The sequence below is a fragment of the Dendrobium catenatum genome, unplaced genomic scaffold, assembly GCF_001605985.2.
Source record: "Dendrobium catenatum unplaced genomic scaffold, ASM160598v2 fragScaff_scaffold_621, whole genome shotgun sequence".
NCBI classification, from domain to species: Eukaryota; Viridiplantae; Streptophyta; class Magnoliopsida; order Asparagales; family Orchidaceae; genus Dendrobium; species Dendrobium catenatum.
In genome coordinates this window covers 28,517,518-28,535,300 of record NW_021319083.1, presented here as the reverse complement: position 1 = coordinate 28,535,300, position 17,783 = coordinate 28,517,518, and positions in this window count along the sequence as shown.

Genomic DNA, 17,783 nt, shown 5'->3' with positions numbered 1-17,783 from the left:
GTAAATGTTGTTGATCCTTTTTCCTTGTAAAATAGTGTTGTTACTTAAACTTACAATGCATGAATTTGCAAAGAATGGCACGATGAAGTCTTTGTTACAAAGTTGACTAATGCTGAGCAAGTTGTACTTCAATCCATATACAAGCAAAACATTTTCAATCATAAGGTTCTTAGAATTACCAATTATACCTGAGCCTACCACCTTCCTGGTGGTGTTGTCTCCAAGAGTAACCTTGCCTCCAGTCCTGGACTCCAGTATAACAAACTGATTGGCATCACCAGTCATGTGTCGAGAGCATCCGCTGTCCAAGTACCACATACTCTCATGAGGTCTTTTGTGAGAGCCAACCTGTAAGATTATCAAACGTCAGATATAAGAACCCAAACAGGTTTGGGCCCCTTCTTATGAAAAATAGAATGCAATGCATGTGTGGTATGCTGTGGATCATGCACCTTAGGTCTCCACATCCAATGTGTACTATGGTGAACTGTGCAAGTGTGTGAGATGTGTCCTAGCATACCACATGAAAAACATCTAACTCCAGGAAAAGGATTTCTTAAGTGGTTTGAGTTATAATTCCTCTTCCTAGGATTTGGATTTTGATCAAAAGTAGGTATCATCCTAGTTTTCTTACATGTTTCTAATTCAATTTGAATCTTCACATTTGTGCTTTTCAAAACTTCATTCTCAGTCCTCAAAATTTTCTCCATCTCTTTAGACTTCTTAAAATTAGATTCAAGTGAGGTGTGTTTGACTTTTAGTGACTCATACTCTTTAATTAATTCACAATAATTTTTATTTAACTCATCAAATTCATCAAGTAGAGCCATCTTATTTGAATCAATAGTGGAATGATCTTTAGTCATAATTGCATGCTCCTTTTGTAATTCCAAAAATTCCAATTTTAAAGTTGCATGAGTTTTCTTAAGTTTCCTATATAATGCATGAATTTTTTCAAAAACTTCAAGAATTTGATCGTACGAAAGTTTACATACCTCTTCTTGATCCGGATTACCGTCTGCCATCAAGCACAGCTTTGATGTCTCATCTTCTGGTTCCGTTTTCAATGAATCTGATGCAGAATCCGCCCAAAATGCCTTTTATAGTCTCTTTTTGTCCTTCCTAAACTTAGGTTTCTCCTCATCCTTTCCTTTGCTTGAGTGATCTAGAAGTGTAGGACAATCAGCTTTCACGTGTCCGGGTTTCCTGCATTCATAGCAAACGACTTCAGAAGATCCTTTAGAATGCTTACGATCCTTACCTTTTCTCCAATGATGCTTGTGTTTCTTTCTTAGAAAGCTTTTGAATTGACTTGTGATTAAGGAAAATTCATCAATTTTAGACCTGGAAGATTCAGAATCAGATTTGTGCGCCTTCAGTGCTACTGTTTTCTCCTTTTTCTTCTCACCTACATCAAGATTTTGTTGATTCACCCCTAACTCAGAAGCAATGAGTGAGCCAAGTAAGTTATCAATAGAATAAGTATTTAAATCCTAAGATTCAGTGATTGCAATGAATTTAGCATCATATGATGAAGGCAAGCATCTCAAAATATTGTTTACTTTTTCATAGTTCGAAAGCTCTTTTTCTAATGCATGCAATGAAGTAACAATCTGGGTAAACCTAGTATACATGTCATAAATTGATTCTGATGGTTTCATACGAAAAAGTTCGTAGTCATGTAAGATAATGTTTAAGCGAGATTATTTTACTTCATTTGTTCCTTCATAAGTAATGCATAACCTATCCCAAATCTCCTTACCAGTTGAACAAGTGGAAAAATGCATGTAATCCTCAGATTTTAAAGCATAGAAAAAATAGTTCAGACATTTTGAGTTCAGTTGAGCTAAATCTCTTTCATCAGTAGTCCATTCAATAAAAGTAACTTCAGTTTAACTCTATTAATTTCATGAGAAGGTGGTGAATAACCTTCTTTAATGAGCATCCACATGCGATAATAAGTTGATTATAAAAAAATAGACATGCAGGTTTTCCAGAAATCAAAAGGTAAGTTGTCAAACAATAGTGGTCGTGTAATCAAATAATCTTCAGTAGTGTTTCTATTCCCAAAGTTAGCCATATATCAAATTCAAAAAGTTTTCAAACTCAATTTTTATGAATCCCGCTCTGATACCACTTGAAAGTTCGTTAGGAATGTTAAGCCCTATAGAACTGGCCTAAGCTAACCAAGAGGGGGAGTGAATTGGTATTTTAAAAATTCTTTTCACAAAGAAATGAAATCATAAACCAAAATCACAACACAAGAAAGTGCGGAAATTAAAATGCGGAAGAAAAAATAAGAACACAGAATTTTATAGTGGTTCGGTCAACTCGACCTACGTCCACTCTCCGGAGGTGCCCTATGAGTATTGCACTAAACTTGTGACTCTCCTTTAGCCCCCAAAGCTAGGCGGAGAAGACCTTACTCAGAAGTCCGTTTTGCCACCCCGACAAGACAGAGAACCTATCTCCTTTTGCTTTCTCCTGAAGCTGGCAGAGAATCACGATCATATACTGAATCCTTACTTCTACCGACACTTCCACAGATGAGAAACTTTAGGAGAAGAAGAAGCAGAGCGATCCTTATAGCAAACCTTGTGAATCCCTCACAAGTCCCCCTCACAAGATCCTCTCTCTCTCTCTCTCTCTCCTCAAGGTCTTCTCAGGTCAAGGCAGCAGCAAAAGATCATTCAAAATGAAATCCATTAGCTATTATAGAAAATAGCTCAAAATAGCTCAATAATTGCAAGTTGCCGACCTTATCGTCCATGACGATATGGGCATCATCCTAACCGATTAGTACAAATCACTAAAGATCGACCAGAGAACTGCTCTGGAATTGATCTAGATGATTGGAAAATTGGTCTGATCGTCCAGGCCGATCTCACGATCGTCCTGGCCGATCAGTTCAAATTAGTGCAAAATCGTCATGAACATCGCCCTGGATTGGAGCTGGCCGATCCAGATCGTCCAGAACATCGCCCTGGATTTGGGCTGGCCGATATTTATCGTCCAGAGGCAACTAAGGATTTTAGAGTATATTGTCCCAGCCGATCTTTACATCGTCCAGGACAATATGATCGTATCAATCAATCTTTAATTATTACCCTGATTACATGATCAATTTAGGCATAATTATGAATATCGTCCAGGCCGATCCAAACATCGTCCTGGCCGATTACCAAAAATACAATGTACCTAAATTGAATATGGAGGCTATTTCTTTCTGTTTTGAACTTATCGTCCTGGCCGATACAAGTATCGTCCAGGCCGATCCATTAATGTCGGCTGCCATCATTAAGGACCCCTGATTAGAGTCTCTATTTTGAACTATATTGTCCAGGCCTATCCAAACGATCGTCCTGTGGCGATGTGAGTAAAAATAAAAATTCTTATACTCTCAAGTGTATGTGTGTAGGGTTACTTAGCATCAACTAATTCAAAGATTACAATTGACTCAAGAAGAGAAAAAGAAAAAATGCAAACTGACTCAACCCTGATTTCCTCATTCTTGAGCTGGCTCCGTTGTTTCGTTCGATCTTTGAATCCTGAACTGTTAGTAGTAAAAGACAGTCCAAGACAAGTAAGAGTGTTTGCCCATCATCAAAACATAGTCTATGAATCAGAATTTGCAACACCAAATGCCTTCAATAGTTTTGATGTTAAGAACATTAGAGATCTTCCATCTCACTATATTCTGCAAATAACTTTCTCCATTTTATAAAATTTTCCATGTTAAAGAAATAGAGCAAGTTTTTCCATAATTCCTAACATCTTTACCATATTTAGCAATTAAGGATCTATTAAGAAGAGAAGAAGTATTAGTAATGAAATTCCAAGAAAATTTAGCCCTTAGAGGACCAACACTTTGGGAAGATGAAATAATTCCTTGGCCACAAAATTTTTTGGCTTTACCTAAAAGATCTCAAGAGACATAGTGAAGACCAATACTTCCTCCTTGCTTTTTTCATATGAAGTCCCTACAAATTCTATCTATATCATTCAGCACTTCCAAAGGGATAAGAGAATGGGTAGATAAAAATATATGAAGAGAAAGAAAATCTAATTTTAGAAGAAATAATTTCCCGGTAAGAGAAATATATCGAATTCCTTATGCATTTAGTTTACTATAAGCCTTTTCCAACAAACTTTGAAAATCTGAGAAAACCAAACTTCTCATTGCAAACTTGATTCCAAAATAGTTCATTTATTTGACAACTTTAAATTTCAAAAATCTAGAAATGGAAATCTTCCTCTTCCACTTGACCGATTTGCCAAACATGATATCAAATTTGTGAATATTGACTATTTGTTCCGACCACTTACTATAATCCTTCAAAATTATATCCTTCTTTCATCTTTGACTTTTGTCATTTGTTTATTCTTTTAGAATATATTTTTTTCTCCGCACCTTACCATTGGACCGTGATACTCTAGTCTCCATAAGTCATTGTGTTATAGGCTCTCATGGTAGGGTGCCATTTCTTGGTGTGAGTTTTGTAAAGATTGTGCCCTCAGGGTGAAGTAATGGCTCTTTGTTTTCCCCGATTCAATTCATTTATTCTCAAAATTTCAAACCACTTCTAACATATGAATAAGAAGAAAGAGTCATAATCACCTTAAATTTGTTTGCAAGTACTTTGGAGGTAATCCTAGAAAAGATTTATATACAAACTTAGAGAGAGAGAGAGGGAGTGCTGCAAACAAATCGGCCGATCCAAGCAAGAATTTCATATCGGATACAAAAAGTTTTTCTGCTTGATAGTAAGGTAAATTTCCTCTTCACCTCTAAATTGTTATGTCGTCAATATTTTTAATAATTAAAGAAAGGGGTGCACACTTTATCAACGCATGTATTTGAAATTCCATGATGCTTAGCCTGTGCTCATAATGCTTGTGATAGATCTATTGACTTCTCAAAGGATTCATGAACATATTAATTAGTATGCTCTTCTTTATATTACTGGTTATTTATATATGAATCTGAGCATATACTGTTATTAATTGTTGTGTGGGTTATGGATTCATCTAAGTATTATTTGGGAATAAATGAATAGATGAATTCTCTTAGAAAAATAACACTAGAATATTTATTAGGTTGTCTATACGGTAATAGATTTATAAGGTTGAGAAGGAGAACCATTATGGAAGTCCTATTATTTCAATAATCCATAACATTATAGTATATATTTTCTTTCTAATGTTGTTATTATAATGGTAACTTGGTTAGATGTTAGTAGTTTTTCTTTCTACTCACTTTAGTCTTAATTTTTGTTGCTTATGTTTAGATCTTACACCCTATTTATTTATCATTAAAATAAGTGAGAATTTTATTCTTTTTTTTTGGATGCCATTTCTGATAAGGTAACTAATAGCCATTTGTTTTGAGACTTTGTTATCAATTGTTTCTTTTGGATGATTTGGATCTAATTGTATTTTTGTTGGTTATATTAGCTTCATAGACCCTATAAGGCATTTTTTGTTGTAGGCCCATTCATATATTTTTTTGTAGGTCCATTCGTATGTGAAAGATTTGCCTAATAAATTATTCTTTTATATCTTAATTCAATTTATATTAATTTTGTTTGATTATTGTTTGGATGATAAATATATGCTCTTGTAGGTAATGCTCTATGGTATTATTTATTTTTATTTTTTAGTTACTAATTCAGCTATATGATGGATAATATATTGATGTCAATAAATCTAATGATTAAAAACCATTTACATTATGTAGAAGCTAATTTTTTTAATTTTTCACCCAACTATAATGAGATTATTTCAAGGATAATAAAAGTTTATATGCCTATTGATTATGGGTAAAAATCTATACATATGCAAATATTGTATTTCGTATTGATATAGAATTTAATATTTCATATAGTATGTCATAAATTATTTATAATTTTTGTTATAATTTTTTTTATTTTTTAAATTTTATTCATGTGCAACATGTGAATGTGCATTTAAATAAGTTTATTGAAATATCAAATTACATTTAACTAATAAGTAAACGTTCACCTACATACCATAACAAAATATTTGAAGGTTGTTTCCAGCTTACTTGGTCTTAAGAGTTAGAAATGTTTCAAATTATAATAATAGTGGTTAATGTAACTTACAAGGCTTTTAATCAAGCAATAATATTTTTTTTTAAATCTTTTTTTTTTCAAATAATCATGCAATAATGTTTTTATTATTTTTAAAATTTTTATTTATTTTATTATTATTATTATTATTATTATTATTATTATTATTATTATTATTATTATTATTATTATTATTATTATTATTATTATTATTATTATTATTATTATTATTATTATTATGCAATAATATGTTACTAATGTGCAGGTATCGATTGAATTTCCAACAACATCTTCATTTACATGGATGGAGTGACAAGAAAGGAAATTCATCTAAGAGTCTATTAATCATATGTCTTTAAATAGTCATACATCATTAAGAAAATAAAAATCAAGCAACTACAAAATAAATATCATGATAAATAAAATAAAACTTAAAAGGAAGAGACATACTCAAATAATATGATAGATTAATTCTTATTAATAGTTGAATATCACGTGATGATGGTGGTCACCCTATTATAACATATAGATTCAAAATAAAATAGCAATATACGAACTCAACTTCTATAGAAATTAAAAAGTAGGTCAATTATAAAGCTAGAAGGTTATGCTCATTAATCATCGAAATAGAACTTAAATATTTATATATAAATAAAAAAAAAATATAAACATGTAAATGCTAAGAGTGTAAAAAAATCAGTGGGGTTAGAGAGATAAAGATATGTTTTTCAAATTTTTTTCATTCACGGTTTTTCATCCTTTGATTCGGCAGGGTTGTAGGACATGGCAGTGGACGGCTGCCGGCCATCATTACCTTCAAATGTTAAAGCATCATCTATAGGAGGAATGAATATGCTAACTAAGACTGAGTAAGGACGTCTGGTGATTTGAGTTGATCGTGAAGCTGATGATGTTCGCAAAAGAAGATCTAAAGGTGAACTTGTCATTACGAAAAATGTTGATTTTCATACTGAGAAAGTTAAGCATGTTGAATGTAAGGGTAAAGATGTTTCTTTGAATATTGATTGCAAGACTCCATTTTTTTTGAAATCGACTGGCTTTTCTCCCCCAAAATCATTTGATCCCGACGCTTCGTCATCTGGTATGAATTTTTTTGTTAGGAGATTTGGGAATTCAAATGCAATTCCTATTTTTGACAATGTGATAAATACAAATTCCTTGAATTCTATTAATAAAAGTTTTCATAATAGTATTAAGGTGACGGTGGTTCCTTCAGAGGAAGATATTGTGAGTAGTGATTGCAATGCCCTTCTGGTGCTTGAGTACATATCTGAGAATAGAGAAGAAGCTAGCAAGTTGGCCAATCCTTGGAACAAAAAACCATATATCAAGCTAAATTTCAATAGGGTGAATTTTTTTCTAACTGAGGATGAGAAATCTATAAAATTAATTGAATCTTCTGAAGTTATGAATGCTAAAAGGCTAGAATATTCATTGGTTGCAATGGTATTTGGTAGAGAAATACCATCTCATATAGTGTCTTGGGAGTTGAGACGACAATGGGCTCTTTTTGGTCAATTACATTTTACAACCTTAGGAATGGGTTGGTATTTGTGATCATTCAAGAAATTGGATTCAATGGAAGGAGTTCTGACAAGTGGCCTATTGGTTGTAAATGGTCACATTGTGGGAATAGAAAGGTGGTACTCTGAATTTTCTCCTAGCTCAATGAAAGGATTGACATCACCTATATGGATCAGAATGCCACAGCAGCTTATACAATGTTGGGATGAAAATAATGAGGCAATGATTGCTTCTGGGGTGGGTGTTCCACTGATGTTGGATGGGAACATGTTGCAATGGGGTAGGAGGGAGTTTACAAGGGTTTGTGTTCATATGGACCTTGTAAACATCTTCCCATTGGTGTTTGTGTGGAAGGGATGGCCGAAAGGTTTTATCAAAAGGTTGAATATGAGATATTCTCATCTTTTTTGTTATGAATGTGGTATGATTGGCAATGATAAAAGTAATTGTAAAAATGCAAGTGTGGTGGTGAAAATCAATGGGGAGGCAATAAAAAATCAAGTTGAAGGAAACCATTATAAGATAGCACAAGAGATGGAGGATAAAGAAACTTATGGACCTTGGGTCCATGTTAATGACAAAAAGAACAAGAGAATTGTCACATAAGTGACTAAGGTGAGGCCGATACAAAAGAAATTTGATATGAAATATCACAGCAAACTAGATGTGGTTCAAACTGAACAACCTAATTTGTTAAACAAAGAGAATGAGGTTGCTATAAATAATGAAGTAGAGAAGATCGTTAATAACAATTTGCTGGTAGAAGAAGGTGAAATTACATCTGGTGGAGAAATCTATACTAAAAATTTAGCATAACTGTTGGAATGCAACAACCTGTCTAGTACTTTGGTGGAATAATTTGGTGATGTCAAGGTATAAAATCAACTCCTTATTGTTCTACTATTAGTATGGCCAATAAATTTCAAATGCTAAGTGAGAATGTGGAGGAGAAGCTATATCTTCAGGCAGCTATTAAGAAATCTTTAAAGGAAAATAAATATGGTGTAGAGAATTAAACTATTGTGGAAAGTTGTAATTTGTTGGTAAATGGAAGGAAAGGAGTGATAGTGAAAAAGGAGGTAGTTGGTAACAATGATGGAGCTAAAGTTAATCTTGCCAAAGAATTGAGATCACTTTGGCCAGTTAAAAGTTTACCTCGAGTCAGTTCATTGGATTGGAATGGAAAATTAAGAGCTGGGGCCTCTACCCCCATGGTTGATCAATGAGTGCTATTGCTTTATGGAATTATAGAGGGTCTAAGAAGAAGGAGGTCTCTCTCTACTTGAAGGAGTTTGTAAAGATTATAAAGTGTTTTTTGTTGGTTTTGTAGAGACTAAAATCTATTCCTTGGATAAAATGGCTTTTTCAAAGAATGATATGAATGGATTGGAATTTCTTTCTTTTTCCTTCAGCTGGACTGTAAGGTGGCATTATGCTGATGTGGAGATCGGATCTTGCTTCTTTCTCAATTTTAACGTCTATTGAGCAATGTGTAGTTGGAGATTTGGAAGTGTTCGACAAGGGGACTTAGATGTTTTTCACAGTTTATGGTAGCAAGAAGGTAGTAAAGAGAAGGAATTTGTGGGGTTGCCTTCATGAGGTATCTCATAGGAAAGTACCTTCGTTGATTGGAGGAGATTTTAATAACATTTTGGCTCAAGAAGATAAAATAGGTGGAAGGAAATTTGTCTTTTTCTCAAATCTCAAAAGTCATTATTAATTTTATTAATCTCAATGATTTTCAAGAAATTGGGGTGGTTGGACCAAGGTTCACTTGGTGCAATAACAAAAGTTGGGGAGGAAGGATCTTGGAAAGGTTGGATAGGTGTTTGTTGAATTCATATGCTTTGGAGAAGATTCAATGTGCTGTTAAAAGGCACATTCCTAGAGTAGCATCTAATCATTGCTCTGTTACTTTAAAAATATTTGATTCAACCAATAAGAAGAAGAATTTTTTGAAATTTGAAGATGTGTGGGTGTCTTTTCATGCTTCTTTAAGTATTATCCCCAAATTTTGGAGAAAGTCCTATGTTGAAGATGATATGCAAATTTTAAATAAAAAATGCAAAAAAAAACATTGAAAGAATTTTTCTTTTGGAGCAAAGCTAAATTTAAGGACTACTTATCCCTTAAAGAAGGCTTGAAAAAAGAGGTGTTGCAATTACATGAAGAGGAGGCTATGGAAGTTGGATTAAGTGAAGAAAAGTTAAGAATCTTGAGAAATTACGTGGGTGATCTTAACGTCCACCTTGCAAGGTTGAATAATTGGATGAGGCAAAGGGCTCAGATAAAATGGATGGAAGAAGGGGATTCTAACTCTAAATACTTTCTTGCCTTTGCAAATAAAAGAAGGAATAACATCTGGATTAATTGTATATAAGGGACGGATGTGGTCATGGTGGAGGATCCGAAGGAGATAGAAGAGGTTTTTTTAACTATTCCAAGGCAAAATGGAGGGAAAGGGATTGTTCATTATTAAATTGGCCGGCACCTTGGAATGTATTGGATGAAGATGATAGAATGAAGTTGGAGGTAGACTTCACTTGTTCAGAAATTTAGAATGTTATCAGGAACTTGGGTGAGAACGAAGCTCAAGGTTACGATGGTATAACCTATTCCTTCTTCAAATCCTATAGGAATATTATTGGTGAAGATGTATGCAAAACTATCCTAAGACTTATAAATGAAAAGCAATCATCCCCCATATAGAATAGATGATCACATTAAATCTTTAGAAGAATTATTTATGAATTATTGGGGATAGAGAAAGGACCTTTCAATCAAGTACACATACCCTCCAGTTGGAGTAAAGTATTATGTATAGGGTCAATGTATTATTATTGTCTTCCTAAGAGTTATAAATTTTATACACTCATGCCTTCCACAAGTGGAGGCTAGCATGGTGCATGGAACCTTAAAACTTGATATTTAAGTTTTATTAAATCTCTTTAACAAATATTTTGTTTATTTAATTATACATGAAATTATATATTTAATGAATTAAAATTCAATTTTAATTGAAATTATAATTTTCTATTTTTTATTTTTATTTTTATTTGTATTTTTTTTACTTATATTTTATTTTTAAGGAGTTTATTTAATTAATACTTAATCAAGCTTAATTAATTATTCCTAAAAATTTAATTAAATTTCAATGTGTATTTTATTTTTCTTTGATTGTAGGTTTAATTAGAAGTTGATTGAAGAGGATTTAGATTTTTTGTGTATTTTACTTGATTTATAATAAATTATTGAAGTTCTAACCCATAATGAGTCGTTAATTAAGATTAATTTTATTTTGATGTCAATTAATGTCAAATCAATGTAAAATTTTTCCTATGGTGTGTGATGTCACTAGATTTACTATGTTTAAGTTTTACTCCTATTGAGCATAGGTATGAGCCCTATAAATTTACCTAAGTTACGTAGACATGGCCTTAATTATTGTCTTTAGATATCACTATTATTGAATAGGTTTGACAATAAATATTCCTAACCCCTGCATACATACGAAAATAACCAAACCACAATAATTATTGTATGTTAACTAATTCTTATTGAATGAGTTTCAATAATTATGGTGTTCCAAAATTTTATGGATGGATCTTAAAGAACTATCGAGTTTGTAGTTTATGAAATGACTCAAACTTTGATAATTCAATCAATATAAATATATACAAACAAATTGAACAAAATCAGTTAGATTATGTAAAACATGTACTCAACTAATCCTCATATGAATTTGAGCATAAGATACATGGCAAATGTCATTGAGTGATCAAAGCATAAAATACATCCAACTAACACAACATTGTATCCTCGTTCCATTTTTTCATTGAAATTGCATGTAATTATGGATCCATAGAATCCTAGAATGTAGCAAATAGATCAATATCTAATTCATAATGAATTTTAAAAAAAAATCTATTTAAATTGTGAGTTAAAAGTTTAGAAATTAAATTATAATCTTAAATGATCTCAAATAATTCAATAAAAATTACTAAATTCGTCGAACATTCAATAATTTAATCCTACTTGAATTTGAACTTGAATGAAAAAGTACCTAAAGAGTAATGAGGGAAATTTGATAAATAAAAAAAGTTAGATTACTCTCTGTGTAAATTTTATTCTCACCCATATTTATTTCTAGGTGAAAGACATTTAATTATAAAGAAAACAATTATCTATTTGTTAATTTTTGGTGAGAAATGAATTAATTATGTATTTTCAAAGTGTCGGTTATTTAAAACCATTTAATAAACAGTTTAAAATAAAATACATGAGTCGGTGATGACTTTATACGTGCTTATAGGTGATCTGGCCACCTTAGACAGTGGTGGCATTAATGTGCCACTTTTTACATATGGGTGTATCCTGGTTAACCACACATCATCGCATTACTTACCACATAGTACACATTGGATGATGCTTATGGCTAGTAGACCGACACAGATTGAAATAAACGGTTGTGATTATGTTAGACATAAAGAAAAACGTTGTTTGATTTCAAAGGGCTGAAATAGGATATATCATCCAATGAGATCAAGGTCATTTGATCCAAATAGAAATAATCGAATGGCTATGAACTCATCTTCCTCATTTAGCCAACCGAAACCCTAATCTCATATTTTATTTTAAATGCTTCATGTAATGATTTAAATGGTTTAAAACTTTAAATTGAGTAAGAAAATGATTGAATTACATACTAGGGAAGTGATTTCATGAGTGTTGTTGGTTTCTACTAAACATTATTTGAAAATATAGCCTAGATTCTAGGGTTTTGTATTTACCATCTCACAGTCAATCTCAGGAAAAGTTTAATAGCTCTTTTTCCTCATCTTAAACTCCTTCAAAAATTTGCAGGAGAACTCAAGCCTAAAAAATGAATGGATGGAGAGTTGAATGAGTTTGGATGGATGAGCTTACAAGACCCAGTCAACCTCAATGCCAACAAGCACTAAAACATTAGAAAATAGATAGGAGTTGATTAGGGACTTTTAGGAGAGCAAATCAAAATGCTATGAGGTCTGGAGAATGGTTGGGTAGTAAATAGGGTTTGAATGATGTTTTTGGGTGGTTTTACACTACTCAACTATTTGAGCCCACTTGGACGATTGTAATTAATGAGGTGCAGTACTTGGATGAAGGCCAGTTGGTCAGGGTCATTAAAGAGTAGGGAGAGTGGTTTTACAAGATGAAAATGAAAAAGGGGGGTTTTTAAGTAGAGCGGACCACTTGGGCATGCTTTGGTTGAACCATTAGTTGAGCTAGGTCGGGTAAGCATTTAGGAATATTCTGGAGTGAGTTGAATGAGCTTTATGGGCTAGATTTAAAGAAGAAAGCCTAGGCTAGGAGTGTTAATCATCATGAGGCTCATATGAGTTTTTTTTTTACCATTTTACCTATCAAATTGGTCAAGGCCTGCTGAGGTGGAGTATGGGAGAGTATAACATGAGCTTCTACGTAGAGGGCCATTGGCTATAATGAAGGTTTGATGATTTGAGGAGAATGTTGACTATGAAGGGCTTCTCAAGTTAGTTGAATTGACTAATTTGACATGTACTTGTTCAAGGGTGGTGATCTAGATTTGAGGGGACATACGGGAGATACTTATGTGAAATCCAAGGAGTCTAAGGGTATAGATTTGATATAAGATCAAATGAGTCTATGTAGGATGGTGTATGACCACACATGGTGATTTGATGAAGTCAAACCACCCATGGTGTGGCTCATGGTGGGTTAAGAGATATTTGAATTGTACATTGAGTGTTTGTGAGGGATTGAAGAGCTTGATTTGGTTGCATGTCCCAATAGGTCGATTTTGTCCAAGTATGGGCTCAGTTGACCAAGTTAAATATTAACTAGGTTAGGTAAAAAGACATTCCAAGTTATTAGGAGTGACATTCAAAGGATTTTAATAATGATCAGGTTTCATTTAGAGTTTGATTTAAGGTAAAGGGAGCTTGGTCTCAATTGATCTAGCTTGAGGTAGGTCAACTGGGTCAAGTTGATTAATCATAGACTCAAATAGTTAGTGAGGGATGATTTGATATATAGGTCTCTTAGTGAAGAGATTATAATGCGATTAAGGTCAAAGGAGTCAGTATAGCTATCTAGGTAGTGCAGTGAGCCACCTAATTACAATACAGGGGTGATTGAGATGTAAATTAAAGATTAAATGAATAAGGTATTGATTGAGTGTATGTTGGTTGGTGGTAGGTTTGATTGATAATTGAATAATTATAGCTTGAGTAATGTAAACTCAGTGTAGATTGCTTGGAGGTTTGACTGAAGTGTTATTTGTAAAATGATTAAGATGCAGATGATTGTTAAGTGTTTGTAGATTGATTATAAATGTATAGTTGAATGATTTATTAAAAATGATTGAAAGCTAGAGTGATTGTAAATGAAGTGATTATGAAATCACTGATTGTAATTCAGAATGTTTATAGATTGGTGATTGATGATTGATTTTAGGGTGTTAATTTTACAGATAATTAAACATATGATTGAGGTTCTTTGAAGATTTATTGGAGGTTTGGTTGAAGTATTTATAAGTTGAGTGGATTGATTGATTGATTAACTGATTGTTTAAGTGATTGAAGTTTAACTGAAGGTTGATTGATTGATTGATTGTTAAATGATTAACAACTCTGTGATTGTCAACCATTGAATTGACATTTAGGAATTTAATTATTTTTTATGACCTCATATAAAATAGGATCAACAAATGGACCCACAATATGTGTGATGAACTTGATGGGTAAATCACAAGTGTTTGCATTGACTGAGGAGATTAATAGAATCCAAGAAGTTGTGACTTGATCGAAAGATAAATTTTTAAACAAGTTGTTACGGGACTTAACTTAGAGATTAATTATTAGAGATAAAAATTTAGACTTTGAATAAGAGATCAATTCCCAAGAAAGGATGGATGTTTAAATGGGAGATTGATTCCTATATGAATAAATTTAGAACTTGGTTCATAGATTGATTATTAAACATATAGATTTAGACTTTGATTTAAGAGATCGGTCCCTAGCTAGATCAAGAATGATGCTCAAAAAGGAGATTAATTTTTGATTGAGAGAATTAAAAACCTAGATGATAAATTAATTATCAGAGAGATAGATTATGACCTGGGAGATCATTTCCAAGATAAAGAAGGATGCTTGAATAAGAGATCAAATCTTGAACAAGAGAATTTAGAATCTGATAGGCAGCTGAATTATCAAATAGATGGATTTAGACTTTAAATTGGAATACTGATTCCCAAAAAAAGAAGGATGGTCGAATAGGAGATTAATTTTTTAACTAGTGAATGTAAAAATCTAACTTATAGATTGATTATCGGCAAGGTAAATTTAAACTTTGAGTGGGATATTGATTCCCAAACAAAGATGAATACCCGAATAGTAGAGTGATTCCCAAATTAGAAAATTTAGAACCTAACTGATAGATCGATTATCATAGAGGTAAATATAGACTTTGAATGGGAGACCGATTCCCAAAGAAAAATGAATAACTAAATGGGACATTGATTTCCAAATGAAAAAATTTAAAAGAAGAATCTCTGAAGCTAGTTTTTCCGCCTGGACCCAGTTCACTCATACATTTGTAACTGTATTGAAAACTTGTACTTCAAGATTTATTTCTTTTTAAAATCCTTGTAATACACCAACCATTATAATATTTCTTAAGATATCATCCATTGGTAGGTAGCATAGAATGATCATTTTTACAATCTATTAATTGATACGAGCCTCCTTAGTATACTTTCTCCACAATAAATGGATCTTCCCATGTAGGTTCAAATTTACCACCTATCTTTCAATGAGCTAAAATAGGTCTTCATAGAACTAAAACAAAGTCGCCTACTTAAAAAATCTTGGATGAACCAATTTATTGTGGGCTTGGTTCATTTTAACTTTATACAACTCATGATTTTGTTGACCTTGCAGGCACTTCTCCTCCAAACCTTCAAGCTCTTCTAATATGAGTTTAGCTTTCTGATATGAAGTTAATTTTAAATTTACTTCACTTTGAGTTAAAGTAATTGCACTTCCAAAGGAGTGATAGCTTTTGCACCAAAGACTAAAGTGTACAATATAGATTGAATTGGAGTTTTATACTGGAGGATATGCTGTCAATTGGAGGAAATGATTGTTATAAAATCTTAGTTCAGTTGATCCTGAGTTTTATTAAGCAAGTTTTCAATTCAAATAATTAATATAGATTTATGTTTAATCAAGTGAATTTTCTTATGATGCTTCAATAATATGAGTTTAATTTAATTTTATAAAAATTAATAATTAAAAGCAAATCACAAAATAAAAATTTTATAAATAGCAATGGATCAAATAATTAATTTATTTCAATAAATTATTTCCTTCTATTTTTCAATACATTCAACAAATTTAATCACAAACTTATACATGCAGGCATTTTGGTTGGAGATAAAAAAATCAAACCACCATGCCATGTGGGCTTCATATTTTGCCAGCAAGCCATTTACTAGTCATTCACGAGAGATGTGAAGTAACTCTCAACGGAGCTTACTGATGGTGTTCACTAGTTAAAATCATGGTTGTGATAACATGACAGGACGTCGAACTGAAAAAGGATAGGCTCAAAGGCTCAAGGTTCAATAGTATGACCACAGTTGAACCTTAAAATTATTTAAATAAAAAATAAAAGATATACTACTAACATAATAATTATATAATGATGAAAATTTCTGGTAAAAATAAATAAATTTTATTCAAAGTTATATTTATAAATTAAATATAAATTATTGTTAATAAATATTATATATTTATTTCTTTACTTCCGTATATACATGTGTTTCACACACGATAACTCATTTCATATAATCATACAGGTGAGAGTAGTGTGACTGAATTGTATAAGTTCTCAAGAACCACACAGAATAGCTGCAAATTTTACATTGTTTTGTCGTCGACTTTAAAATTTATCAAAAAAAAAAGGACAAAAAAGAGTGTTATGTGACTTCTGTCTTAGGAACCCCGGTGGCTTTCTCCCACAAAAAAGAAATAAAAAAAGCGAGGGCAACTGGCTGGTTTTCTGGTCCACAGCAGTTCAACTACAGCAGCTTGAACCAGGAAGGAAAAGTAAGAAAGCTGCTGGGTCTTCTTATTCCATTCGGCCAAGAAGAAAGGGAAGTGCTGCTTGCATTTTGGATGATTAATGAAGGCATAAACAAGAGAAGAAAAGGTATTCAAATATTTTATCTACATGTTTTGTAAGTTTTAAATATGATAAAAATATAGTTTGGAGCTTCACAAAATTGCTTCTCAAGATGTCTGTTACTAAAAATGTATCGTAGGTTTTTTTTAACTAAACATTGTTCAAGATTTAATTAAGGGATTAACAGCCGAAAAATAATAATTAAAACTCGTGAAAGTCATTTAGTCCCGCTAAACGGATGACTTACTCCCTTACTTTATCAACCCGACAAACCCCCCATTTCCCTTGCCCTAATCATGAAAGAAGGCTTTCGGTGTGCTCGGCTACGTCCGAAATCCAGCGATCTTCATGTGCTAGGTAAGTTATATATATATTGTTGACCTCATTATTTGAGGTCAATTTCCCCAGATTCGATTCTAGCACATAGGTTTTCGTAGCCTAGAATAGACGTCACCCGTAGGATTTCCCTTAGGTGGATACCCACTGACGCAGCGTCGACTCGAACCTATCACTCAATTCAAATCAAAATCAATTCGATATAAATCTGATTGAATTCCAAACTAAACTTAAATCAATTCAACCTCTTAATTCGACTTAAATCGTCACTATTCTAAACAAAATTGACTCAACAAAAATTTCATTTAACAAAATTAGCTTCGATTAAATCAAACTAATTTATTATAAGCCATTTTAAATCGAATTGACATGAGTTCAACTTGCCCAAATCAATTCATCTTGAAACCTCTAAAATTTAAATCGTCATTAATTGAATTGAATCAATCGAATCAAACTCATTTTAAATTAATAAGGATTAAATTCATGAAATTCCACACTAATCTAACCTAATTGGATTAAATCATCTTATCAATCAAACTCATAATTACATCTAATAAAATCTGATTTAATTTTGATCAAATTAGAATCAACCCTTAGATCACTCTC